The sequence below is a fragment of the Pseudophryne corroboree genome, unplaced genomic scaffold (genome assembly GCF_028390025.1).
Source record: "Pseudophryne corroboree isolate aPseCor3 unplaced genomic scaffold, aPseCor3.hap2 scaffold_982, whole genome shotgun sequence".
Taxonomy (NCBI): domain Eukaryota; kingdom Metazoa; phylum Chordata; class Amphibia; order Anura; family Myobatrachidae; genus Pseudophryne; species Pseudophryne corroboree.
This window is the reverse complement of record NW_026970562.1, coordinates 201,853-226,227: the sequence shown is the minus strand read 5'-3', so window position 1 is coordinate 226,227 and position 24,375 is coordinate 201,853. Positions and strand designations below refer to the sequence as shown.

The following is a 24,375-nucleotide window of genomic DNA, read 5'->3' as shown; positions in this document are numbered from 1 at the left end:
AAATTATGCAGTCAAGTTTCCCACATTTGGGGAAATTGCAGGGGCAGCACACCCAGAGTGCAATGGGTGAGCCTTGCCCTGGGAGAAGCACCTTCATGATCATAGTATCTCACCTGGCAGGTAAGTAGGAGTTGGGCTAGAGCTGGGGAGGGTCGCTGCTCGGACACCCCCCTGTCAAGTGAAGGAGATCCAACTGAGGCAGCACAAAGGAACTCTCGAAAGAAGAACAAGGCTAGAGGAAGATCTGAGACAAAGAAATCTGACTTTTACCAGAGCTGACCAGAGGAAAGCACAAACACAGTCCACCACTACCACAAATAATGCAGTCGAGTTTCCCACATTTGGGGAAATCACAGGGGTCAGCATACCCAGAGAGCAATGAATGAACCGCACCCTGGGAGAACAATCTTCATAACAATGGTATCTCCTATGCAAAATAAGTATGATTTGGGATATGGCTGGGGAGGGCCGCTGCTCAGGCACATCTCTGTCAAGTAAAGGAGATTCAACTGAGGCAGCACAAGGGAACTCTCATCTGGGGACAACAACTGCAGGGAGAACACATATTTTCAGATGAACATGGGAGGGCAGAAGGCTGCCTAATACTGAAGCACCCCCAAACAACAAACCAAATGCAACAACTAGTGCAAGCATTCCTGGGGGAAGGCCTGCAGCAGATAGATTTGCATATGGTGATGTCATCCAAGCAGTGGGTCAAAGTTGGCTTCAACCCTCGTCTGCATATGAAAAGAGAAAAGGGGCGTGCAGGGCATGGTGGCCTTTTGCGGCACTTGGCTGACCCCTAGTTTGCATTAAACACCTCCACCCTCCTTCGGTGTGGGGCTCATGTTGGCTATGCCCCAGCCCCTGAAGCATTCAAGCTGATTTCTTGCAGCAGCTGGGCACTGTAACAGCTCCAGAGCTGCTCTGTAAGGCAAGTAAAAGGTTGTGGGCCCTGCAGCACTACCTGTAGTTCGCATTGTGCGTTGGAAGGCACAAAGTAAGCAGAAAGGAGGAGAAGTCAGGATAGTGCGCAAGGGCATAGAAGGGAGCTGCTGAAGAAAAGAGAAGTGTAAACAGACAGCAAACTAGGCTGGAGAGAGACCTGAGACAAAGAGATCTGAATTATACGAGACCTGACCAGGGGAAACACAAATTATGCAGTCAAGTTTCCCACATTTGGGGAAATCGCAGGAGCAGCACACCCAGAGTGCAATGGGTGAGCCTTGCCCTGGGAGAAGCACCTTCATGATCATAGTATCTCACCTGGCAGGTAAGTAGGAGTTGGGCTAGAGCTGGGGAGGGTCGCTGCTCGGGCACCCCCCTGTCAAGTGAAGGAGATCCAACTGAGGCAGCACAAAGGAACTCTCGAAAGAAGAACAAGGCTAGAGGAAGATCTGAGACAAAGAAATCTGACTTTTACCAGAGCTGACCAGAGGAAAGCACAAACACAGTCCACCACTACCACAAATAATGCAGTCGAGTTTCCCACATTTGGGGAAATCACAGGGGTCAGCATACCCAGAGTGCAATGAATGAACCGCACCCTGGGAGAACAATCTTCATAACAATGGTATCTCCTATGCAAAATAAGTATGATTTGGGATATGGCTGGGGAGGGCCGCTGCTCAGGCACATCTCTGTCAAGTAAAGGAGATTCAACTGAGGCAGCACAAGGGAACTCTCATCTGGGGACAACAACTGCAGGGAGAACACATATTTTCAGATGAACATGGGAGGGCAGAAGGCTGCCTAATACTGAAGCACCCCCAAACAACAAACCAAATGCAACAACTAGTGCAAGCATTCCTGGGGGAAGGCCTGCAGCAGATAGATTTGCATATGGTGATGTCATCCAAGCAGTGGGTCAAAGTTGGCTTCAACCCTCGTCTGCATATGAAAAGAGAAAAGGGGCGTGCAGGGCATGGTGGCCTTTTGCGGCAGTTGGCTGACCCCTAGTTTGCATTAAACACCTCCACCCTCCTTCGGTGTAGGGCTCATGTTGGCTATGCCCCAGCCCCTGAAGCATTCAAGCTGATTTCTTGCAGCAGCTGGGCACTGTAACAGCTCCAGAGCTGCTCTGTAAGGCAAGTAAAAGGGTGTGGGCCCTGCAGCACTACCTGTAGTTCGCATTGTGCGTTGGAAGGCACAAAGTAAGCAGAAAGGAGGAGAAGTCAGGATAGTGCGCAAGGGCATAGAAGGGAGCGGCTCAAGAAAAGAGAAGTGGAAACAGACAGCAAACTAGGCTGGAGAGAGACCTGAGACAAAGAGATCTGAATTATACGAGACCTGACCAGGGGAAACACAAATTATGCAGTCAAGTTTCCCACATTTGGGGAAATCGCAGGGGCAGCACACCCAGAGTGCAATGGGTGAGCCTTGCCCTGGGAGAAGCACCTTCATGATCATAGTATCTCACCTGGCAGGTAAGTAGGAGTTGGGCTAGAGCTGGGGAGGGTCGCTGCTCGGGCACCCCCCTGTCAAGTGAAGGAGATCCAACTGAGGCAGCACAAGGAAACTCTCGAAAGAAGAACAAGGCTAGAGGAAGATCTGAAACAAAGAAATCTGACTTTTACCAGAGATCAGAGGAAAACACAAACACAGTCCCCCACTACCAACAAATAAAGCAGTCGCGTTTCCCACATTTGGGGAAATCACAGGGGTCAGCATACCCAGAATGCAATGAATGAACCTCACCCTGGGAGAGTAATCTTCATGACCATGGTATCTCCTATGCAAAATAAGTATGATTTGGGATAGGGCTGGGGAGGGCCGCTGCTCATGCACATCTCTGTCAAGTAAAGGAGATTCAACTGAGGCAGCACAAGGGAACTCTCATCTGGGGACAACAACTGCAGGGAGAACACATATTTTCAGATGAACATGGGAGGGCAGAAGGCTGCCTAATACTGAAGCACCCCCAAACAACAAACCAAATGCAACAACTAGTGCAAGCATTCCTGGGGGAAGTTCTGCAGAAGACGGATTTGCATACGGTGATGTCATCCAAGCAGTGGGTCAAAGTTGGCTTCAACCCTCATCTGCATATGAAAAGAGAAAAGGGGCGTGCAGGGCATGGCGGCCTTTTGCGGTGCTTGGATGACCCCTAGTTCGCATTAAACACCCCACCCTCCTTTGGTGTGGGGCTCATGTTGGCCATGCCCCATCCCCTGAAGCATTCAAGCTGATTTATTGCAGCAGCTGGGCACTGTAACAGCTCCAGAGCTGCTCTGAACGGCAAGTAAAAGGGTGTGGGCCCTGCAGCACTACCTGTAGTTTGCATTGTGCATTGGAAGGCACAAAGTAAGCAGACGGGAGAAGTCAGGATAGTGCGCAAGGGCATAGAAGGGAGCGGCTCAAGAAAAGAGAAGTTGAAACAGACAGCAAACTAGGCTGGAGAGAGACCTGAGACAAAGAGATCTGAATTATACGAGAGCCGACCAGGGGAAACACAAATTATGCAGTCAAGTTTCCCACATTTGGGGAAATCGCAGGAGCAGCACACCCAGAGTGCAATGGGTGAGCCTTGCCCTGGGAGAAGCACCTACATGATCATAGTATCTCACCTGCCAGGTAAGTAGAAGTTGGGCTAGAGCTGGGGAGGGTCGCTGCTCGGGTACCCCCCTGTCAAGTGAAGGAGATCCAACTGAGGCAGCACAAGGGAACTCTCGAAAGAAGAACAAGGCTAAAGGAAGATCTGAGACAAAGAAATCTGACTTTTACCAGAGCTGACCAGAGGAAAGCACAAACACAGTCCCCCACTACCACAAATAAAGCAGTCGAGTTTCCCACATTTGGGGAAATCACAGGGGTCAGCATACCCAGAATGCAATGAATGAACCTCACCGTGGGAGAACAATCTTCATGACCATGGTATCTCCTATGCAAAATAAGTATGATTTGGGATAGGGCTGGGGAGGGCCGCTGCTCAGGCACATCTCTGTCAAGTAAAGGAGATTCAACTGAGGCAGCACAAGGGAACTCTCATCTGGGGACAACAACTGCAGGGAGAACACATATTTTCAGATGAACATGGGAGGGCAGAAGGCTGCCTAATACTGAAGCACCCCCAAACAACAAACCAAATGCAACAACTAGTGCAAGCATTCCTGGGGGAAGGCCTGCAGCAGATGGATTTGCATACGGTGATGTCATCCAAGCAGTGGGTCAAAGTTGGCTTCAACCCTCGTCTGCATATGAAAAGAGAAAAGGGGCGTGCAGGGCATGGCGGCCTTTTGCGGCGCTTGGATGACCCCTAGTTCGCATTAAACACCTCCACCCTCCTTCGGTGTGGGGCTCATGTTGGCTATGCCCCAGCCCCTGAAGCATTCAAGCTGATTTCTTGCAGCAGCTGGGCACTGTAACAGCTCCAGAGCTGCTCTGTACGGCAAGTAAAAGGGTGTGGGCCCTGCAGCACTACCTGTAGTTTGCATTGTGCATTGGAAGGCACAAAGTAAGCAGACAGGAGGAGAAGTCAGGATAGTGCACAAGGGTATAAAAGGGAGGGGCTCATGAAAAAAGAAGTGGAAACAGACAGCAAACTAGGCTGGAGAGAGACCTGAGACAAAGAGATCTGAATTATACGAGAGCCGACCAGGGGAAACACAAATTATGCAGTCAAGCTTCCCACATTTGGGGAAATCATAGTGCAATGGGTGAGCCTTGCCCTGGGAGAAGCACCTTCATGATCATAGTATCTCACCTGGCAGGTAAGTAGGAGTTGGGCTAGAGCTGGGGAGGGTCGCTGCTCGGGCACCCCTCTGTCAAGTGAAAGAGATCCAACTGAGGCAGCACAAGGAAACTCTCGAAAGAAGAACAAGGCTAGAGGAAGATCTGAGACAAATAAATCTGACTTTTACCAGAGCTGACCAGAGGAAAGCACAAACACAGTCCCCCACTACCACAAATAATGCAGTCGAGTTTCCCACATTTTGGAAATCACAGGGGTCAGCATACCCAGAATGCAATGAATGAACCTCACCCTGGGAGAACAATCTTCATGACCATGGTATCTCCTATGCAAAATAAGTATGATTTGGGATAGGGCTGGGGAGGGCCGCTGCTCAGGCACATCTCTGTCAAGTAAAGGAGATTCAACTGAGGCAGCACAAGGGAACTCTCATCTGGGGACAACAACTGCAGGGAGAACACATATTTTCAGATGAACATGGGAGGGCAGAAGGCTGCCTAATACTGAAGCACCCCCAAACAACAAACCAAATGCAACAACTAGTGCAAGCATTCCTGGGGGAAGGCCTGCAGCAGATGGATTTGCATACGGTGATGTCATCCAAGCAGTGGGTCAAAGTTGGCTTCAACCCTCGTCTGCATATGAAAAGAGAAAAGGGGCGTGCAGGGCATGGCGGCCTTTTGCGGCGCTTGGATGACCCCTAGTTCACATTAAACACCTCCACCCTCCTTCGGTGTGGGGCTCATGTTGGCTGTGCCCCAGCCCCTAAAGCATTCGAGCTGATTTCTTGCAGTAGCTGGGCACTGTAACAGCTCCAGAGCTGCTCTGTACGGCAAGTAAAAGGGTGTGGGCCCTACAGCACTACCTGTAGTTTGCATTGTGCATTGGAAGGCACAAAGTAAGCAGACAGGAGGAGAAGTCAGGATAGTGCACAAGGGTATAAAAGGGAGGGGCTCATGAAAAAAGAAGTGGAAACAGACAGCAAACTAGGCTGGAGAGAGACCTGAGACAAAGAGATCTGAATTATACGAGAGCCGACCAGGGGAAACACAAATTATGCAGTCAAGCTTCCCACATTTGGGGAAATCGCAGGGGCACCACACCCAGAGTGCAATGGGTGAGCCTTGCCCTGGGAGAAGCACCTTCATGATCATAGTATCTCACCTGGCAAGTAAGTAGGAGTTGGGCTAGAGCTGGGGAGGGTCGCTGCTCGGGCACCCCCCTGTCAAGTGAAAGAGATCCAACTGAGGCAGCACAAGGGAACTCTCGAAAGAAGAACAAGGCTAGAGGAAGATCTGAGACAAATAAATCTGACTTTTACCAGAGCTGTCCAGAGGAAAGCACAAACACAGTCCCCCACTACCACAAATAATGCAGTTGAGTTTCCCACATTTGGGGAAATCACAGGGGTCAGCATACCCAGAATGCAATGAATGAACCTCACCCTGGGAGAACAATCTTCATGACCATGGTATCGCCTATGCAAAATAAGTATGATTTGGGATAGGGCTGGGGAGGGCCGCTGCTCAGGCACATCTCTGTTAAGTAAAGGAGATTCAACTGAGGCAGCACAAGGGAACTCTCATCTGGGGACAACAACTGCAGGGAGAACACATATTTTCAGATAAACATGGGAGGGCAGAAGGCAGCCTAATACTGAAGCACCCCCAAACAACAAACCAAATGCAACAACTAGTACAAGCATTCCTGGGGGAAGGCCTGCAGCAGATGGATTTGCATATGGTGATGTCATCCAAGCAGTGGGTCAAAGTTGGCTTCAACCCTCGTCTGCATATGAAAAGAGAAAAGGGGCGTGCAGGGCATGGCGGCCTTTTGCGGCGCTTGGATGACCCCTAGTTCGCATTAAACACCTCCACCCTCCTTCGGTGTGGGGCTCATGTTGGCTATGCCCCAGCCCCTGAAGCATTCAAGCTGATTTCTTGCAGCAGCTGGGCACTGTAACAGCTCCAGAGCTGCTCTAAACGGCAAGTAAAAGGGTGTGGGCCCTGCAGCACTACCTGTAGTTTGCATTGTGCATTGGAAGGCACAAAGTAAGCAGACGGGAGAAGTCAGGATAGTGCGCAAGGGCATAGAAGGGAGCGGCTCAAGAAAAGAGAAGTTGAAACAGACAGCAAACTAGGCTGGAGAGAGACCTGAGACAAAGAGATCTGAATTATACGAGAGCCGACCAGGGGAAACACAAATTATGCAGTCAAGTTTCCCACATTTGGGGAAATCGCAGGAGCAGCACACCCAGAGTGCAATGGGTGAGCCTTGCCCTGGGAGAAGCACCTACATGATCATAGTATCTCACCTGCCAGGTAAGTAGAAGTTGGGCTAGAGCTGGGGAGGGTCGCTGCTCGGGTACCCCCCTGTCAAGTGAAGGAGATTCAACTGAGGCAGCACAAGGGAACTCTCGAAAGAAGAACAAGGCTAGAGGAAGATATGAGACAAATAAATCTGACTTTTACCAGAGCTGACCAGAGGAAAGCACAAACACAGTCCCCCACTACCACAAATAATGCAGTCGAGTTTCCCACATTTGGGGAAATCACAGGGGTCAGCATACCCAGAATGCAATGAATGAACCTCACCCTGGGAGAACAATCTTCATGACCATGGTATCTCCTATGCAAAATAAGTATGATTTGGGATAGGGCTGGGGAGGGCCGCTGCTCAGGCACATCTCTGTCAAGTAAAGGAGATTCAACTGAGGCAGCACAAGGGAACTCTCATCTGGGGACAACAACTGCAGGGAGAACACATATTTTCAGATGAACATGGGAGGGCAGAAGGCTGCCTAATAATGAAGCACCCCCAAACAACAAACCAAATGCAACAACTAGTGCAAGCATTCCTGGGGGAAGGCCTGCAGCAGATGGATTTGCATACGGTGATGTCATCCAAGCAGTGGGTCAAAGTTGGCTTCAACCCTCGTCTGCATATGAAAAGAGAAAAGGGGCGTGCAGGGCATAGCGGCCTTTTGCGGCGCTTGGATGACCCCTAGTTCGCATTAAACACCTCCACCCTCCTTCGGTGTGGGGCTCATGTTGGCTATGCCCCAGCCCCTGAAGCATTCAAGCTGATTTCTTGCAGCAGCTGGGCACTGTAACAGCTCCAGAGCTGCTCTGTACGGCAAGTAAAAGGGTGTGGGCCCTGCAGCACTACCAGTAGTTTGCATTGTGCATTGGAAGGCACAAAGTAAGCAGACAAGAGGAGAAGTCAGGATAGTGCACAAGGGTATAAAAGGGAGGGGCTCATGAAAAAAGAAGTGGAAACAGACAGCAAACTAGGCTGGAGAGAGACCTGAGACAAAGAGATCTGAATTATACGAGAGCCGACCAGGGGAAACACAAATTATGCAGTCAAGCTTCCCACATTTGGGGAAATCGCAGGGGCACCACACCCAGAGTGCAATGGGTGAGCCTTGCCCTGGGAGAAGCACCTTCATGATCATAGTATCTCACCTGGCAGGTAAGTAGGAGTTGGGCTAGAGCTGGGGAGGGTCGCTACTCGGGCACCCCCCTGTCAAGTGAAAGAGATCCAACTGAGGCAGCACAAGGGAACTCTCGAAAGAAGAACAAGGCTAGAGGAAGATCTGAGACAAATAAATCTGACTTTTACCAGAGCTGACCAGAGGAAAGCACAAACACAGTCCCCCACTACCACAAATAATGCAGTCGAGTTTCCCACATTTGGGGAAATCACAGGGGTCAGCATACCCAGAATGCAATGAATGAACCTCACCCTGGGAGAACAATCTTCATGACCATGGTATCGCCTATGCAAAATAAGTATGATTTGGGATAGGGCTGGGGAGGGCCGCTGCTCAGGCACATCTCTGTCAAGTAAAGGAGATTCAGCTGAGGCAGCACAAGGGAACTCTCATCTGGGGACAACAACTGCAGGGAGAACACATATTTTCATATAAAAATCTTGGTCATGCTCTGGTTTCTCTTCAGAACGAACAAATCTTTCGCCTCTTACTAAAGATTTCCGTGGAGAGGAGCAAAACCGAGTTTTATCTCAATTTTTGCATGCCCCATCTTTTTGGGGTTTCTTTTACCGGTTTAAAGATAGAATGAGTGTGCTTTAATGTAAGCTCATTTGCATAGAAATGACAGTAAATGTTTATTTATGTTCAAACAGAACTTTCTTGACCATGCTACTTGCTTTAAAGATCTGGGAGCACATGGAATACAGTACAAACCATGCTTATAGCAAGGAGAAGCCAGGTGAGAAATCTGCTTTCTTTCAAATTGGGCGCTCACTTTGATCTGAATGAGGACTGCTGGCATGGCACTCAGGCGACAGGTGGAATCTTGGTCATGCTCTGGTTTCTCTTCAGAACGAACAAATCTTTCGCCTTTTACTAAAGATTTCCGTGGAGAGGAGCAAAACTGAGTTTTATCTCAATTTTTGCATGCCCCATATCATACCTCCCAACTGTCCCGATTTTCGCGGGACAGTCCCGTTTTTTGGGGACTGTCCCGCTGTCCCACCTGCGGGCCGCAGTGTCCCGCGGTGGGGAGGACAATTGGGAGGCTCTGTCTGTCGCTGCCCTGCTTAGCAGAGCAGCGGTGAATAGACGCTGTGCGCATGCGCACAGCGTCTATTCACTGAAGTCAGAGGGAGAGGTGGCATGCCAGCGGCTCACAGAGCGCTGGGCATGCCCGCTCAGTGCCGAAAACGGGGGCGTGACTCGCGATCGCGGGTCCTCCCGCGAAGCCACGCCCCCTTTTACTTAGGCCACACCCTTTTTGGGAGCGCGCGCGACTTCGCCGCGCGTGTGTCCCTCTTTGCGAGCCGACAAAGTTGGGAGGTATGCCCATATTATTGGGGTTTCTTTTATCAGTTTAAAGACAGAACGAGTTTGCTTTCTTGTTAGCTTTAATGTAAGTTTATTTGCATAACAATGACAGTAAATGTTTGTTTCTTTTCAAACAGAACTTTCTTGACCATGCTACTTGCTTGAAAGATCTGGGAGCACATGGAAAACAGTACAAACCATGCAGTATCACAAGAGCCTTTATTTGATCTTTCATGAAGATAGAGCAGAATTGAGGACACGTCAACAATTTCTGCCGAAGGTGGTTCATCTTTCCACATGGTGCCTTTGGCCACTGACACCTTCGTTGAGTCAAAGTCTCTGGCTGTGGTCAGAACTTTGAAAATTTATGTCACCAGAACGGTTCAGATTAGGAAAACAGAGGCTCTGTTTGTCCTGTATGCTCCCAACAGGATTGGGTGTCCTGCTTCCATGTAGACCATTATGCGCTGGATCTGTGGTAAGATTCAGCATGCTCATTCCATGGCAGGATTGCCGTTACTGAATTAGGTGAAGACCCATTCTACTAGAAAGGTGGGTTCATCCTGGGCAGCTGGTCGGGGAGTCTCGGCATTGCAACTTTGCCGAGCAGCTATTTAGTAAACACTTTTGCTAAGTTTTACAAGTTTGATACCTTGGCCGATGATAACTTCAAGTTGGGTCATTCGGTGCTGCAGAGTCGTACGCACTCTTCCACCCGTTCAAGAGCTTTGGTATAACCCCATGGTTCTTAATGTGACCCCAGCATCCTCTAGGTCGTATGAGAAAATAGGATTTTAATACCTACCGGTAAATCCTTTTCTCTTAGTCTGTAGAGGATGCTGGGCACCCGTCCCAGTCCATACTGTGTCTGCAGTTATTACTTGTGGTTATACACATGTTGTGTTATGGTTCTGGTCAGCTTTTTGCTGCAATTGTTCATGCCGTTGGCTTGTGTTCTGTTGAATGCCACGTTCTGCGGCATGCTTAAGGTGTGAGCTGGTAAGATGCTCACCTTAGTTTAACAATAAATCCTTTCCTCGAAATGTCCGTCTCCATGGGCACAGTTCCTATAACTGGAGTCTGGAGGAGGGGCATAGAGGGAGGAGCCAGTTCACACCCTTTGATAGTCTTAAAGTGCCCATGTCTCTTGCGGATCCCGTCTATACCCCATGGTTCTTAATGTGACCCCAGCATCCTCTACGGACTAAGAGAAAAGGATGCCCTTGCGCACTATCCTGACTTCTCCTCCCGTCTGCTTACTTTGTGCCTTCCAACGCACAATGCAAACTACAGGTGGTGCTGCAGGGCCCACACCCTTTTACTTGCCTTACAGAACAGCTCTGGAGCTGTTACAGTGCCCAGCTGCTGCAAGAAATCAGCTTGAATGCTTCAGGGGATGGGGCATGGCCAACATGAGCCCCACACCAAAGGAGGGTGGGGGTGTTTAATGAGAACTAGGGGTCATCCAAGCACTGCAAAAGGCCGCCATGCCCTGCACGCCCCTTTTCTCTTTTCATATGCAGATGAGGGTTCCAGCCAACTTTGGCCCACTGCTTGAATAACATCACTGTATGCAAATCCGTCTGCTGCAGACCTTCCCCCAGGAATGCTTGTACTAGATGTTGCATATGGTTTGATATTTGATGGTGCTTCAGTATTAGGCAGCCTTCCGCCCTCCCATGTTCATCTGAAAAGATGTGGTCTCCCTGCAGTTGTTGTCCCCAGACGAGAGTTCCCTTGTGCTTCCTCAGTTGAATCTCCTTAACTTGACGGGGGAGGGGCTGCCCGAGCAGCCACCCTCCCCAGCCCTATCCCAACTCATACTTATTTTGCATATGAGATCTCTTGATCATGAAGATTGTTATCACAGGGTGAGGTTCATCCATTATATTTTAAAATAGGAAGGTACAAATTACATATTTGAATTGCATTTATGTGCTGGATTCAAATGTCCCCCCCACCCCCTTCCTTTCTCAATTGTGCCCGTCAGCAGCTATTCTAAGGTTGCTGCCAATGGGTGTGACACATTAATTTCTTCTGTGGGGTACACTGGACTCCACAAGGATTCACATTGGGGTGTAGAGTAGGATCTTGATCTGAGGCACCAACCGGCTCAAAGCTTTTGACTGTTCCCAAGATGCTCAGTGCATTCTCCTCTATAACCCCGCTTCCATGAACAGGGAGCTCAGTTTGTAGTTGGTGCCTTCAGTAGCAGGCCACTTAACAGGGGCCTGCCTCAGGCAGCCTATTCTTAGCTATAAATTTTGACAAGAAAAGAAGAACTTGTTTTATGAGAATCTACAAGGGCTGCAGCAGGCTAGGTCTAATAGACATCTTTACTGCAGCTTCATCACTCCCAGCGGCGCTGTATACTCCCGTGCCCTGGTTGCTGGGTCACTGCAGCGGAGGGTCCGGTTTCATCCTAAGGTCAGTCACACACACACCACCCTTCCGGATCACGAGGCCGCTGATGAAGGGGAGCGTGGCCGTAGGGGGTGGACCGTGTGCGCACTGGCGTGGACACTGATTACTGGGCAGCCGCTCCACTAGCCACCAGGTACAGTTAAGGAGCACAGGTCTGGGGGTTTTTCTCCTATATTAACCCAATTTTGTACTGCCCGCAGCGCATTGTGATAGGTAATAGGGCCTGATTCAGGTTGGATTGCAATCACAATAAGCGATCCAACTGCAAAAATTGCTAAGAGCATACGCATGTGCCTGCATTTTCTGCGGCACCCCGCAGAGAATGCGATCGCCTCTGCCTGTCAATCGGGGCGGGGGGGGGGATAGGTGGGTCAGCAACACTCCATTTCCAAGTCAGGGATGGAGCGGTGCGGGGGCAAGGCTTCAAAATGGGGTCTGCAACGGAGGAGACACAGGGGGCGTGGTCACAGCGGCTGTATGACATCACATTCAGCCGCTGTGATCACAAAAATGGTGGCGGCTTCCTGCGCGCACATACAGTCTGCACCAGCAGGAGGCTACACCATTTTTTATGATCACGCTGAACTGCAGTGCGACTGCAATTACAGCATGGTCAAGAAGGGAGGCGTCATGCTGGGTGGCCATGCCCTTTCACTGTGCAGGAGCCAGCACTGCTCACACACTAGTCCCTGGGTGCAGCCCCCAACCCCCGGGACACCCGGAGCAACAAAATGTAGATTCAGGCCACCAGGCCACGCCCCTACCTATGAAACCATGCCTCCTTTTTACCATTGCGCTGCTTATCTGCGCGCACTGCATTACAATCTCCCTCGCCACCTCTCTGGGTGTCACCAGTGATAGTGACACCTCTGCCATGCTTGTAGCAGCTGGTCCTAAGATCTACGCCTCAAGCCCTGAGTGTTTGCCCTTGTGACTTGTTGATCATCATAGCGAAGCAGATGCTTACAGAAAACTGCAGGGGCTTAGATTGAAAATAAAAAAATTGATGGGTATAAGGTAGAGAGGAGCGGGTTCGGTTCTCCGAGAACCGAATTCCCCACGAACTCCACGTTGTTTACACTGGTCCGAGGCAGGCTCGGTTGTTCCCGCCTGACTCGGAAAACCTGAACAAGGGAAAATGTCATCATCCCGCTGTCGGATTCTCGCGAGATTCGGATTCCATATAAAGAGCTGCTTGTTGCCGCCATTTTTACTCGTGCTTTGAAGAGAGAGCGGAATGGACGTGGCTATGTTCTCTCAGTGGAAATCTCAATATCAGTGCTCAGTATCAGTGGTTACTTATTGCTGCTCAGTAATACTAGTAGTGTGTCTCTCCTGCTCAGTGTCAGTTCTCAGTAGTATCCTCATCAGTGCTCAGTATCACTGCTCATTGTCTTGTGCTGCATTGTGGTGCTCAGCATACTACAGTACATTACTAATAGTCCAGTGCTGCATCTTGCTGCTCAGTGTCAGTTCTAGTATCCTCATCAGTGCTCACTATCACTGTTCATTGCATTTTGGTTTTCTGTATACTACAGTAACATAGTAATATAGTAACATATAGTAACATAGTTTTTGAGGTTGAATAGAGGCAAATTGCCCATCGTGTTCAACCTGTTTTAAGTTGTGATGATTCTACATACTTGCTGAATAATGTTTTATGACTAGTTAGCTACTATAACTCATGTTACCCCCGGATTAACCATGTTGATATTTTAAGTATTATAACCTTAGATAGCTTTTTCATTCAGAAATGTATCCATTCCTTTTTTAAATCCAATTACAGAGTCCGCCATTACCACCTTCCCTGGCAGGGAATTCCACATCCTGATTGCCCTAACAGTGAAGATCATAGTATCTCACCTGGCAGGTAAGTAGGAGTTGGGCTAGAGCTGTGGAGGATTGCTGCTCGGGCACCCCCTGTCAAGTGAAGGAGATCCAACTGAGGCAGCACAAGGGAACTCTCGAAAGAAGAACAAGGCTAGAGGAAGATCTGAGACAAAGAAATCTGACTTTTACCAGAGCTGACCAGAGGAAAGCACAAACACAGTCCCCCACTACCACAAATAATGCAGTCGAGTTTCCCACATTTGGGGAAATCACAGGGGTCAGCATACCCAGAATGCAATGAATGAACCTCACCCTGGGAGAACAATCTTCATGACCATGGTATCTCCTATGCAAAATAAGTATGATTTGGGATAGGGCTGGGGAGGGCCGCTGCTCAGGCACATCTCTGTCAAGTAAAGGAGATTCAACTGAGGCAGCACAAGGGAACTCTCATCTGGGGACAACAACTGCAGGGAGAACACATATTTTCAGATGAAAATCTTGGTCATGCTCTGGTTTCTCTTCAGAACGAACAAATCTTTCGCCTTTTACTAAAGATTTCCGTGGAGAGGAGCAAAACTGAGTTTTACCTCAATTTTTGCATGCCCCATCTTTTTGGATTTTCTTTTATCGGTTTAAAGATAGAATGAGTGTGCTTTAATGAAAGCTCATTTGCATAGAAATTACAGTAAATGTTTGTTTCTTTTCAAACAGAACTTTCTTGACCATGCTACTTGCTTGAAAGATCTGGGAGCACATGGAATACAGTACAAACCATGCTTATAGCAAGGAGAAGCCAGGTGAGAAATCTGCTTTCTTTCAAATTGGGCGCTCACTTTGATCTGAATGAGGACTGCTGGCATGGCACTCAGGCGACAGGTGGAATCTTGGTCATGCTCTGGTTTCTCTTCAGAATGAACAAATCTTTCGCCTTTTATTAAAGATTTCCGTGGAGAGGAGCAAAACTGAGTTTTATCTCAATTTTTGCATGCCCCATATTATTGGGGTTTCTTTTATCAGTTTAAAGACAGAACGAGTGTGCTTTCTTGTTGGCTTTAATGTAAGTTTATTTGTATAACAATGATAGTAAATGTCTATTTCTTTTCAAACAGAACTTTCTTGACCATGCTACTTGCTTGAAAGATCTGGGAGCACATGGAAAAGAGTACAAACCATGCTTATAGCAAGGGGAAGCCTGGTGAGAAATCTGCTTTCTTTCTTTCAAATTGGGTGCTCACTTTGAGCTGAATGAGGACTGCTGGCATGGCACTCAGGCGACAGGTGGAATCTTGGTCATGCTCTGGTTTCTCTTCAGAACGAACAAATCTTTCGCCTTTTACTAAAGATTTCCGTGGAGAGGAGCAAAACTGAGTTTTATCTCAAATTTTGCATGCCCCATCTTATTGGGGTTTTATTTTATCTGTTTAAAGATAGAACGAGTGTGCTTTAATGTAAGCTCATTTGCATAGAAATGACAGTAAATGTTTGTTTCTTTTCAAACAGAACTTTCTTGACTATACTAATTGCTTGAAAGATCTGGGAACACATGGAAAAGAGTACAAACCATGTTTATAGCTAGGGGAAGCCTGGTGAGAAATCTGCTTTCTTTCTTTCAAATTGGGTGCTCACTTTGAGCTCAATGAGAACTGCTGGCATGGCACTCAGGCGACAGGTGGAATCTTGGTCATGCTCTGGTTTCTCTTCAGAACTAACAAATATTTCGCCTTTTATTAAAGATTTCCGTGGAGAGGAGCAAAACTGAGTTTTATCTCAATTTTTGCATGCCCCATATTATTGGGGTTTCTTTTATCAGTTTAAAGACAGAACGAGTGTGCTTTCTTGTTAGCTTTAATGTAAGTTGCCATAGATGCAGTGAAACACATGTGTAGGGCACGGCGTGTCCGCGTGTATTTGACTCATGTGAAATGTTATAAAACAAAAATATATGATTATGATGTTAGCTGTTAGTCTCCACTAATAGGGAATAGAAGCTGAGCTATAAGAAAGGAATACACTAGATATGATGTCACTTAGCAATTACAATGTCTAAAGTGCATACAGATAGCTACTAATAACTCTTGATAAGAAAGTATATCAGTGTGGGTATATTTATATGATGGGATATTGGGACTAGTGAATATATATCACTCCTGCTGTCCAGATTGACAATAACCAGACAATTATGATAAGAGTAGAGATGTCACATGTGCTGCTATAGATATTAATTTAATGCTGTATGTGTCATTTGTTACAAATGGATACATTTTCTATGAGTCAGCCTAGCAGCTGCATGTTCTAACAGAACACTATCCTCACACAGAATCTGCTAACCTTGAGATAACTAAATGACAGTGTGTAACAGTCTCTTTACTATAAGACTGTTACAAAGTAATATATATATTTGAAGTCAGTCTAGCAGCTGTGTGTTCCAGCAGTTTATAAGACAAAGAAAATCTCCTATTGTGGAATCTAGACACATGGGACTGCTGGCCTGTGTCATACTATTTCTATGTAATACCAGTAACATGTATATAACTGTTACATAATTGTTACAAATGGATAAATCTTTGAGTCAGCCTAGCAGCTGCATGTCCTAACAGGACACCATAAATCCTTTACAGTGTAACAAATTGATTGGTAACACTTAAAGGCTGGAGAGCAGTTATATGCCTTACTAGCATACTCAATATACCACATTATTACACCAGTTACCACGATTATTGACAGCGCATTTGATATATTATATTACCCTCACACTGAGTCTGTTTACCTTTAGATAACTAAGTGACCGAATATGTAACAGTTTCTCTATCATAAGACTGTTACAAAGTGAGATAGATATATTTGGAAGTCAGTCAAACAGCTGTGTGTTTCAGCGGTTTATAAGAAAATTCCTCATTGTGGAATCTGGACCACTAAGGGTTATTATATATATAGCACATGGAATTGCCACATCTCCCTATATGATAATTTCATTACACTGTAACATAATAAGAATTAACTCTTTAACAGTGTAAATAGAGAGTAATGAATCTCTGACACATGGAATATATTATTTCTTAGATGAATTGGATAAACCATTATGACAGACACTTTGCTTCTTAATAAGAATTGAGGTGGCTATACCTCTAAGGAAAGCATTATTGCCTACGCCTAGATCAGATTAAATAAGATCTGGCTGAATATATGAAGGAAGGTTGCTATTTATATGAGAATTGGAATTGCTATATTCCTTAAGGCAACCCCACCGATTGATATATGTTGTCAATTAAGTATATCTGAACGGCTATATCTGGACCAGATTTAATAAGATCTGGCTGATTATATGAAGGAGGGCTGCTATTTATATTGGAATTGCCATATTCCTTAAGGCAACCGCACCTGTTGGTATATCTCGCCAATTAACTATATCTAAACAGCTAAATTAAAGCTATTCATCATTTTTTTAGTTTGGATATTAATAAATATGATCTTTCCATGATCCATAGAGATTTCCCTATCAAGTGATTCCTTATCCGATATAGAAAGCTATCCCCCTGTGGTATTGAATTTAGGAATATAGTCTTAGGGGACACAGAGAAATAAGTGATCCCCATCTACCTAAGCACCCCACAAATTGGAGGTTAGCTTACCGGTTATACTCAATCACCCCCACAAATTCGCCAATGGGGATGGCTTCCCGGGAGGTAACCCCTATTGAGTGAAGGGAGTATATAGGATACGACCCAGTGGTACCTGACGACATAGATACTAACAGCTATTTAATAACATTACGCTAGAAAGTGATTATTAGCAACATATATATCTATATAAACAACCCCGCCAGGGTTGTGCCTTCAAAAATAATCACACACGGACACGCTTTTTAAACCTTTTTTTCACATCTCTTTATTCTTCTTATGCACATGTATGTTAGTTCTGTGATTTTAACATTTATGTTTCACTGCAGTTTGGGATAATAATATTAATATTTATCCAATTTTAATACATACTTAATAAAGGTTATATTTTATGATTCATTCATTCTGTCCAGTGCGTCAACAGTGCAGATTTCTTCTTGTTTTTTCTCCCAAATTCTATAACAATGACAGTAAATGTTGTTTCTTTTCAAACAGAACTTTCTTGACCATGCTACTTGCTTGAAAGATCTGGGAGCACATGGAAAACAGTACAAACCATGCAGTATCACAAGAGCCTTTATTTGATCTTTCATGAAGATAGAGCAGAATTGAGGACACGTCAACAATTTCTGCCGAAGGTGGTTCATCTTTCCACATGGTGCCTTTGGCCACTGACACCTTCGTTGAGTCAAAGTCTCTGGCTGTGGTCAGAACTTTGAAAATTTATGTCACCAGAACGGTTCAGATTAGGAAAACAGAGGCTCTGTTTGTCCTGTATGCTCCCAACAGGATTGGGTGTCCTGCTTCCATGTAGACCATTATGCGCTGGATCTGTGGTAAGATTCAGCATGCTCATTCCATGGCAGGATTGCCATTACTGAATTAGGTGAAGACCCATTCTACTAGAAAGGTGGGTTCATCCTGGGCAGCTGGTCGGGGAGTCTCGGCATTGCAACTTTGCCGAGCAGCTATTTAGTAAACACTTTTGCTAAGTTTTACAAGTTTGATACCTTGGCTGATGATAACCTCAAGTTGGGTCATTCGGTGCTGCAGAGTCGTACGCACTCTCCCACCCGTTCAAGAGCTTTGGTATAACCCCATGGTTCTTAATGTGACCCCAGCATCCTCTAGGTCGTATGAGAAAATAGGATTTTAATACCTACTGGTAAATCCTTTTCTCTTAGTCCGTAGAGGATGCTGGGCACCCGTCCCAGTCCATACTGTGTCTGCAGTTATTACTTGTGGTTATACACATGTTATGTTATGGTTCTGGTCAGCTTTTTGCTGCAATTGTTCATGCCGTTGGCTTGTGTTCTGTTGAATGCCACGTTCTGCGGCATGCTTAAGGTGTGAGCTGGTAAGATGCTCACCTTAGTTTAACAATAAATCCTTTCCTCGAAATGTCCGTCTCCCTGGGCACAGTTCCTATAACTGGAGTCTGGAGGAGGGGCATAGAGGGAGGAGCCAGTTCACACCCTTTGAAAGTCTTAAAGTGCCCATGTCTCTTGCGGATCCCGTCTATACCCCATGGTTCTTAATGTGACCCCAGCATCCTCTACGGACTAAGAGAAAAGGATGCCCTTGCGCACTATCCTGACTTCTCCTCCCGTCTGCTTACTTTGTGCCTTCCAACGCACAATGCGAACTACAGGTGGTGCTGCAGGGCCCACACCCTTTTACTTGCCTTACAGAACAGCTCTGGAGCTGTTACAGTGCCCAGCTGCTGCAAGAAATCAGCTTGAATGCTTCAGGGGATGGGGCATGGCCAACATGAGCCCCACACCAAAGGAGGGTGGGGGTGTTTAATGCGAACTAGGGGTCATCCAAGCACCGCAAAAGGCCGCCATGCCCTGCATGCCCCTTTTCTCTTTTCATATGCAGATGAGGGTTCCAGCCAACTTTGGCCCACATCTTGGATGACATCACCGTATGCAAATCCGTCTTCTGCAGACCTTCCCCCAGGAATGCTTGTACTAGTTGTTGCATATGGTTTGATATTTGATGGTGCTTCAATATTAGGCAGCCTTCCACCCTCCCATGTTCATCTGAACAGATGTGGTCTCCCTGCAGTTGGTGTCCCCAGACGAGAGTTCCCTTGTGCGTCCTCAGTTGAATCTCCTTAACTTGACGGGGGAGGGGCTGCCCGAGCAGCCACCCTCCCCAGCCCTATCCCAACTCATACTTATTTTGCATATGAGATCTCTTGATCATGAAGATTGTTCTCACAGGGTGAGGTTCATCCATTATATTTTAAAATAGGAAGGTACAAATTACATATTTGAATTGCATCTATGTGCTGGATTCAAATGTCCCCCCCCCCCTTCCTTTCTCAATTGTGCCCATCAGCAGCTATTCTAAGGTTGCTGCCAATGGGTGTGACACATTAATTTCTTCTGTGGGGTACACTGGACTCCACAAGGATTCACATTGGGGTGTAGAGTAGGATCTTGATCTGAGGCACCAACCGGCTCAAAGCTTTTGACTGTTCCCAAGATGCTCAGCGCATCCTCCTCTATAACCCCGCTTCCATGAACAGGGAGCTCAGTTTGTAGTTGGTGCCTTCAGTAGCAGGCCACTTAACAGGGGCCTGCCTCAGGCAGCCTATTCTTAGCTATTAATTTTGACAAGAAAAGAAGAACTTGTTTTATGAGAATCTACAAGGGCTGCAGCAGGCTAGGTCTAATAGACATCTTTACTGCAGCTTCATCACTCCCAGCGGCGCTGTATACTCCCGTGCCCTGGTTGCTGGGTCACTGCAGCGGAGGCTCCAGTTTCTTCCTAAGGTCAGTCACACACACACCGCCCTTCCGGATCACGAGGCCGCTGATGAAGGGGAGCGTGGCCGTAGGGGGTGGACCGTGTGCGCACTGGCGTGGACACTGATTACTGGGCAGCCGCTCCACTAGCCACCAGGTACAGTTAAGGAGCACAGGTCTGGGAGTTTTACTCCTATATTAACCCAATTTTGTACTGCCCGCAGCGCATTGTGATAGGTAATAGGGCCTGATTCAGGTTGGAATGCAATCACAATAAGCGATCCAACTGCAAAATTTGCTAACAGCATACGCATGTGCCTGCATTTTCTGCGGCACCCCGCAGAGAATGCGATCGCCTCTGCCTGTCAATCGGGGCGGGGGGGGGGGAGAGGGGGGTCAGCAACACTCCATTTCCAAGTCAGGGATGGAGCGGTGCGGGGGCAAGGCTTCAAAATGGGGTCTGCAACGGAGGAGACACAGGGGGCGTGGTCACAGCGGCTGTATGACATCACATTCAGCCACTGTGATCACAAAAATGGTGGCGGCTTCCTGCGCGCACATACAGTCTGCACCAGCAGGAGGCTACACCATTTTTTATGATCACGCTGAACTGCAGTGCGACTGCAATTACAGCATGGTCAAGAATGGAGGCGTCATGCTGGGTGGCCATGCCCTGTCACTGTGCAGGAGCCAGCACCGCACACACACTAGTCCCCGGGTGCAGCCCCCAACCCCCGGGACACCCGGAGCAACAAAATGTAGATTCAGGCCACCAGGCCACGCCCCTACCTATGAAACCATGCCTCCTTTTTACCATTGCACTGCTTATCTGCGCGCCCTGCATTACAATCTCCCTCGCCACCTCTCTGGGTGTCACCAGTGATAGTGACACCTCTGCCATGCTTGTAGCAGCTGGTCCTAAGATCTACGCCTCAAGCCCTGAGTGTTTGCCCTTGTGACTTGTTGATCATCATAGCGAAGCAGATGCTTACAGAAAACTGCAGGGGCTTAGATTGAAAATAAAAAAATTGATGGGTATAAGGTAGAGAGGAGCGGGTTCGGTTCTCCGAGAACCGAATTCCCGACGAACTCCACGTGGTTTACACTGGTCCGAGGCAGGCTCGGTTGTTCCCGCCTGACTCGGAAAACCTGAACAAGGGAAAATGTCATCATCCCGCTGTCGGATTCTCGCGAGATTCGGATTCCATCTAAAGAGCTGCGCGTTGCCGCCATTTTTACTCGTGCATTGAAGAGAGAGCGGAGAGGACGTGGCTATGTTCTCTCAGTGGAAATCTCAATATCAGTGCTCAGTATCAGTGGTTACTTATTGCTGCTCAGTAATACTAGTAGTGTGTCTCTCCTGCTCAGTGTCAGTTCTCAGTAGTATCCTCATCAGTGCTCAGTATCACTGCTCATTGTCTTGTGCTGCATTGTGGTGCTCAGCATACTACAGTACATTACTAATAGTCCAGTGCTGCATCTTGCTGCTCAGTGTCAGTTCTAGTATCCTCATCAGTGCTCACTATCACTGTTCATTGCATTTTGGTTTTCTGTATACTACAGTAACATAGTAATATAGTAACATATAGTAACATAGTTTTTGAGGTTGAATAGAGGCAAATTGCCCATCGTGTTCAACCTGTTTTAAGTTGTGATGATTCTACATACTTGCTGAATAATGTTTTATGACTAGTTAGCTACTATAACTCATGTTACCCCCGGATTAACCATGTTGATATTTTAAGTATTATAACCTTGGATAGCTTTTTCATTCAGAAATGTATCCATTCCTTTTTTAAATCCAATTACAGAGTCCGCCATTACCACCTTCCCTGGCAGGGAATTCCACATCCTGATTGCCCTAACAGTGAAGATCATAGTATCTCACCTGGCAGGTAAGTAGGAGTTGGGCTAGAGCTGTGGAGGATTGCTGCTCGGGCACCCCCTGTCAAGTGAAGGAGATCCAACTGAGGCAGCACAAGGGAACTCTCGAAAGAAGAACAAGGCTAGAGGAAGATCTGAGACAAAGAAATCTGACTTTTACCAGAGCTGACCAGAGGAAAGCACAAACGCAGTCCCCCACTACCACAAATAATGCAGTCGAGTTTCCCACATTTGGGGAAATCACAGGGGTCAGCATACCCAGAGTGCAATGAATGAACCTCACCCTGGGAGAACAATCTTCATGACCATGGTATCTCCTATGCAAAATAAGTATGATTTGGGATAGGGCTGGGGAGGGCCGCTGCTCAGGCACATCTCTGTCAAGTAAAGGAGATTCAACTGAGGCAACACAAGGGAACTCTCATCTGGGGACAACAACTGCAGGGAGAACACATATTTTCAGATGAACATGGGAGGGCAGAAGGCTGCCTAATACTGAAGCACCCCCAAACAACAAATCAAATGCAACTACTAGTGCAAGCATTCCTGGGGGAAGGCCTGCAGCAGATGGATTTGCATATGGTGATGTCATTCAAGCAGTGGGTCAAAGTTGGCTTCAACCCTCGTCTGCATATGAAAATAAAAAAGGGGTGTGCAGGGCATGGCGGCCTTTTGCGGCGCTTGGATGACCCCTAGTTCGCATTAAACACCTCCACCTTCCTTCGGTGTGGGGCTCATGTTGGCTATGCCCCAGCCCCTGAAGCATTCAAGCTGATTTCTTGCAGCAGCTGGGCACTGTAACAGCTCCAGAGCTGCTCTGTAAAGCAAGTAAAAGGGTGTGGGCCCTGCAGCACTACCTGTAGTTTGCATTGTGCGTTGGAAGGCACAAAGTAAGCAGACGGGAGAAGTCAGGATAGTGCACAAGGGCATAGAAGGGAGCGGCTCAAGAAAAGAGAAGTGGAAACAGACAGCAAACTAGGCTGGAGAGAGACCTGAGACAAAGAGATCTGAATTATACGAGAGCCGACCAGAGGAAACACAAATTATGTAATCAAGTGTCCCACATTTGGGGAAATCGTAGGAGCAGCACACCCAGAGTGCATTGGGTGAGCCTTGCCCTGGGAGAAGCACCTTCCTGATCATAGTATCTCACCTGGCAGGTAAGTAGGAGTTGGGCTAGAGCTGGGGAGGGTCGCTGTTCGGGCACCCCCCTGTCAAGTGAAGGAGATCCAACTGAGGCAGCACAAGGAAACTCTCGAAAAAAGAACAAGGCTAGAGGAAGATCTGAGACAAAGAAATCTGACTTTTACCAGAGCTGACCAGAGGAAAGCACAAACACAGTCCCCCACTACCACAAATAATGCAGTCGAGTTTCCCACATTTGGGGAAATCACAGGGGTCAGCATACCCAGAATGCAATGAATGAACTTCACCCTGGGAGAACAATCTTCATGACAATTGTATCTCCTATGCAAAATAAGTATGATTTGGGATAGGGCTGGGGAGGGCCGCTGCTCAGGCACATCTCTGTCAAGTAAAGGAGATTCAACTGAGGCAGCACAAGGGAACTCTCATCTGGGGACAACAACTGCAGGGAGAACACATATTTTCAGATGAACATGGGAGAGCAGAAGGCTGCCTAATACTGAAGCACCCCCAAACAACAAACCAAATGCAACAACTAGTGCAAGCATTCCTGGGGGAAGGCCTGCAGCAGATAGATTTGCATATGGTGATGTCATCCAAGCAGTGGGTCAAAGTTGGCTTCAACCCTCGTCTGCATATGAAAAGAGAAAAGGGGTGTGCAGGGCATGGTGGCCTTTTGCGGCACTTGGCTGACCCCTAGTTTGCATTAAACACCTCCACCCTCCTTCGGTGTGGGGCTCATGTTGGCTATGCCCTAGCCCCTGAAGCATTCAAGCTGATTTCTTGCAGCAGCTGGGCACTGTAACAGCTCCAGAGCTGCTCTGTAAGGCAAGTAAAAGGGTGTGGGCCCTGCAGCACTACCTGTAGTTCGCATTGTGCGTTGGAAGGCACAAAGTAAGCAGAAAGGAGGAGAAGTCAGGATAGTGCGCAAGGGCATAGAAGGGAGCGGCTCAAGAAAAGAGAAGTGGAAACAGACAGCAAACTAGGCTGGAGAGAGACCTGAGACAAAGATATCTGAATTATACGAGACCTGACCAGGGGAAACACAAATTATGCAGTCAAGTTTCCCACATTTGGGGAAATCGCAGGAGCAGCACACCCAGAGTGCAATGGGTGAGCCTTGCCCTTGGAGAAGCACCTTCATGATCATAGTATCTCACCTGGCAGGTAAGTAGGAGTTGGGCTAGAGCTGGGGAGGGTCGCTGCTCGGGCACC

The 24,375-nt window shown here is 47.5% G+C and overlaps 25 non-coding genes and 1 pseudogene across 25 annotated transcripts; 6 read left to right on the top strand and 20 right to left on the bottom strand.

Annotated features, from left to right (window-relative positions):
* On the bottom strand, nucleotides 1-128 carry LOC135048740 (U1 spliceosomal RNA; annotated as a pseudogene; the record flags this gene model as incomplete).
* Nucleotides 129-280: 152 nt separating this feature from the next.
* LOC135048704 (U1 spliceosomal RNA) lies at nucleotides 281-444 on the bottom strand. The gene has a single exon (XR_010240515.1). It is a non-coding gene; the product is annotated as a U1 spliceosomal RNA (small nuclear RNA).
* A 674-nt stretch (nucleotides 445-1,118) lies between these two features.
* LOC135048727 (U1 spliceosomal RNA) lies at nucleotides 1,119-1,281 on the bottom strand. The gene has a single exon (XR_010240536.1). It is a non-coding gene; the product is annotated as a U1 spliceosomal RNA (small nuclear RNA).
* Nucleotides 1,282-1,433: 152 nt separating this feature from the next.
* On the bottom strand, nucleotides 1,434-1,597 carry LOC135048857 (U1 spliceosomal RNA). The gene has a single exon (XR_010240654.1). It is a non-coding gene; the product is annotated as a U1 spliceosomal RNA (small nuclear RNA).
* A 674-nt stretch (nucleotides 1,598-2,271) lies between these two features.
* On the bottom strand, nucleotides 2,272-2,434 carry LOC135048724 (U1 spliceosomal RNA). Its single transcript, XR_010240533.1, has one exon. It is a non-coding gene; the product is annotated as a U1 spliceosomal RNA (small nuclear RNA).
* A 149-nt stretch (nucleotides 2,435-2,583) lies between these two features.
* Nucleotides 2,584-2,748, bottom strand: LOC135048728 (U1 spliceosomal RNA). Its single transcript, XR_010240537.1, has one exon. It is a non-coding gene; the product is annotated as a U1 spliceosomal RNA (small nuclear RNA).
* A 670-nt stretch (nucleotides 2,749-3,418) lies between these two features.
* On the bottom strand, nucleotides 3,419-3,581 carry LOC135048714 (U1 spliceosomal RNA). Its single transcript, XR_010240525.1, has one exon. It is a non-coding gene; the product is annotated as a U1 spliceosomal RNA (small nuclear RNA).
* A 152-nt stretch (nucleotides 3,582-3,733) lies between these two features.
* On the bottom strand, nucleotides 3,734-3,897 carry LOC135048847 (U1 spliceosomal RNA). Its single transcript, XR_010240642.1, has one exon. It is a non-coding gene; the product is annotated as a U1 spliceosomal RNA (small nuclear RNA).
* A 972-nt stretch (nucleotides 3,898-4,869) lies between these two features.
* Nucleotides 4,870-5,032, bottom strand: LOC135048844 (U1 spliceosomal RNA). Its single transcript, XR_010240638.1, has one exon. It is a non-coding gene; the product is annotated as a U1 spliceosomal RNA (small nuclear RNA).
* Nucleotides 5,033-5,706: 674 nt separating this feature from the next.
* On the bottom strand, nucleotides 5,707-5,869 carry LOC135048759 (U1 spliceosomal RNA). Its single transcript, XR_010240562.1, has one exon. It is a non-coding gene; the product is annotated as a U1 spliceosomal RNA (small nuclear RNA).
* Nucleotides 5,870-6,021: 152 nt separating this feature from the next.
* Nucleotides 6,022-6,185, bottom strand: LOC135048830 (U1 spliceosomal RNA). Its single transcript, XR_010240625.1, has one exon. It is a non-coding gene; the product is annotated as a U1 spliceosomal RNA (small nuclear RNA).
* A 671-nt stretch (nucleotides 6,186-6,856) lies between these two features.
* Nucleotides 6,857-7,019, bottom strand: LOC135048713 (U1 spliceosomal RNA). The gene has a single exon (XR_010240524.1). It is a non-coding gene; the product is annotated as a U1 spliceosomal RNA (small nuclear RNA).
* A 152-nt stretch (nucleotides 7,020-7,171) lies between these two features.
* Nucleotides 7,172-7,335, bottom strand: LOC135048763 (U1 spliceosomal RNA). The gene has a single exon (XR_010240564.1). It is a non-coding gene; the product is annotated as a U1 spliceosomal RNA (small nuclear RNA).
* A 674-nt stretch (nucleotides 7,336-8,009) lies between these two features.
* Nucleotides 8,010-8,172, bottom strand: LOC135048756 (U1 spliceosomal RNA). The gene has a single exon (XR_010240559.1). It is a non-coding gene; the product is annotated as a U1 spliceosomal RNA (small nuclear RNA).
* Nucleotides 8,173-8,324: 152 nt separating this feature from the next.
* LOC135048842 (U1 spliceosomal RNA) lies at nucleotides 8,325-8,488 on the bottom strand. The gene has a single exon (XR_010240636.1). It is a non-coding gene; the product is annotated as a U1 spliceosomal RNA (small nuclear RNA).
* Nucleotides 8,489-8,632: 144 nt separating this feature from the next.
* Nucleotides 8,633-8,748, top strand: LOC135048795 (U5 spliceosomal RNA). The gene has a single exon (XR_010240591.1). It is a non-coding gene; the product is annotated as a U5 spliceosomal RNA (small nuclear RNA).
* A 270-nt stretch (nucleotides 8,749-9,018) lies between these two features.
* LOC135048823 (U5 spliceosomal RNA) lies at nucleotides 9,019-9,131 on the top strand. The gene has a single exon (XR_010240618.1). It is a non-coding gene; the product is annotated as a U5 spliceosomal RNA (small nuclear RNA).
* Nucleotides 9,132-13,953: 4,822 nt separating this feature from the next.
* LOC135048752 (U1 spliceosomal RNA) lies at nucleotides 13,954-14,117 on the bottom strand. The gene has a single exon (XR_010240555.1). It is a non-coding gene; the product is annotated as a U1 spliceosomal RNA (small nuclear RNA).
* A 144-nt stretch (nucleotides 14,118-14,261) lies between these two features.
* On the top strand, nucleotides 14,262-14,377 carry LOC135048802 (U5 spliceosomal RNA). Its single transcript, XR_010240598.1, has one exon. It is a non-coding gene; the product is annotated as a U5 spliceosomal RNA (small nuclear RNA).
* Nucleotides 14,378-14,647: 270 nt separating this feature from the next.
* On the top strand, nucleotides 14,648-14,763 carry LOC135048803 (U5 spliceosomal RNA). Its single transcript, XR_010240599.1, has one exon. It is a non-coding gene; the product is annotated as a U5 spliceosomal RNA (small nuclear RNA).
* Nucleotides 14,764-15,049: 286 nt separating this feature from the next.
* LOC135048781 (U5 spliceosomal RNA) lies at nucleotides 15,050-15,165 on the top strand. The gene has a single exon (XR_010240578.1). It is a non-coding gene; the product is annotated as a U5 spliceosomal RNA (small nuclear RNA).
* A 275-nt stretch (nucleotides 15,166-15,440) lies between these two features.
* LOC135048817 (U5 spliceosomal RNA) lies at nucleotides 15,441-15,556 on the top strand. The gene has a single exon (XR_010240613.1). It is a non-coding gene; the product is annotated as a U5 spliceosomal RNA (small nuclear RNA).
* Nucleotides 15,557-22,184: 6,628 nt separating this feature from the next.
* Nucleotides 22,185-22,348, bottom strand: LOC135048815 (U1 spliceosomal RNA). The gene has a single exon (XR_010240611.1). It is a non-coding gene; the product is annotated as a U1 spliceosomal RNA (small nuclear RNA).
* Nucleotides 22,349-23,019: 671 nt separating this feature from the next.
* LOC135048768 (U1 spliceosomal RNA) lies at nucleotides 23,020-23,182 on the bottom strand. The gene has a single exon (XR_010240568.1). It is a non-coding gene; the product is annotated as a U1 spliceosomal RNA (small nuclear RNA).
* A 152-nt stretch (nucleotides 23,183-23,334) lies between these two features.
* LOC135048859 (U1 spliceosomal RNA) lies at nucleotides 23,335-23,498 on the bottom strand. Its single transcript, XR_010240656.1, has one exon. It is a non-coding gene; the product is annotated as a U1 spliceosomal RNA (small nuclear RNA).
* A 674-nt stretch (nucleotides 23,499-24,172) lies between these two features.
* Nucleotides 24,173-24,335, bottom strand: LOC135048745 (U1 spliceosomal RNA). Its single transcript, XR_010240548.1, has one exon. It is a non-coding gene; the product is annotated as a U1 spliceosomal RNA (small nuclear RNA).
* Between the last annotated feature and the right edge of the window lie 40 nt (nucleotides 24,336-24,375).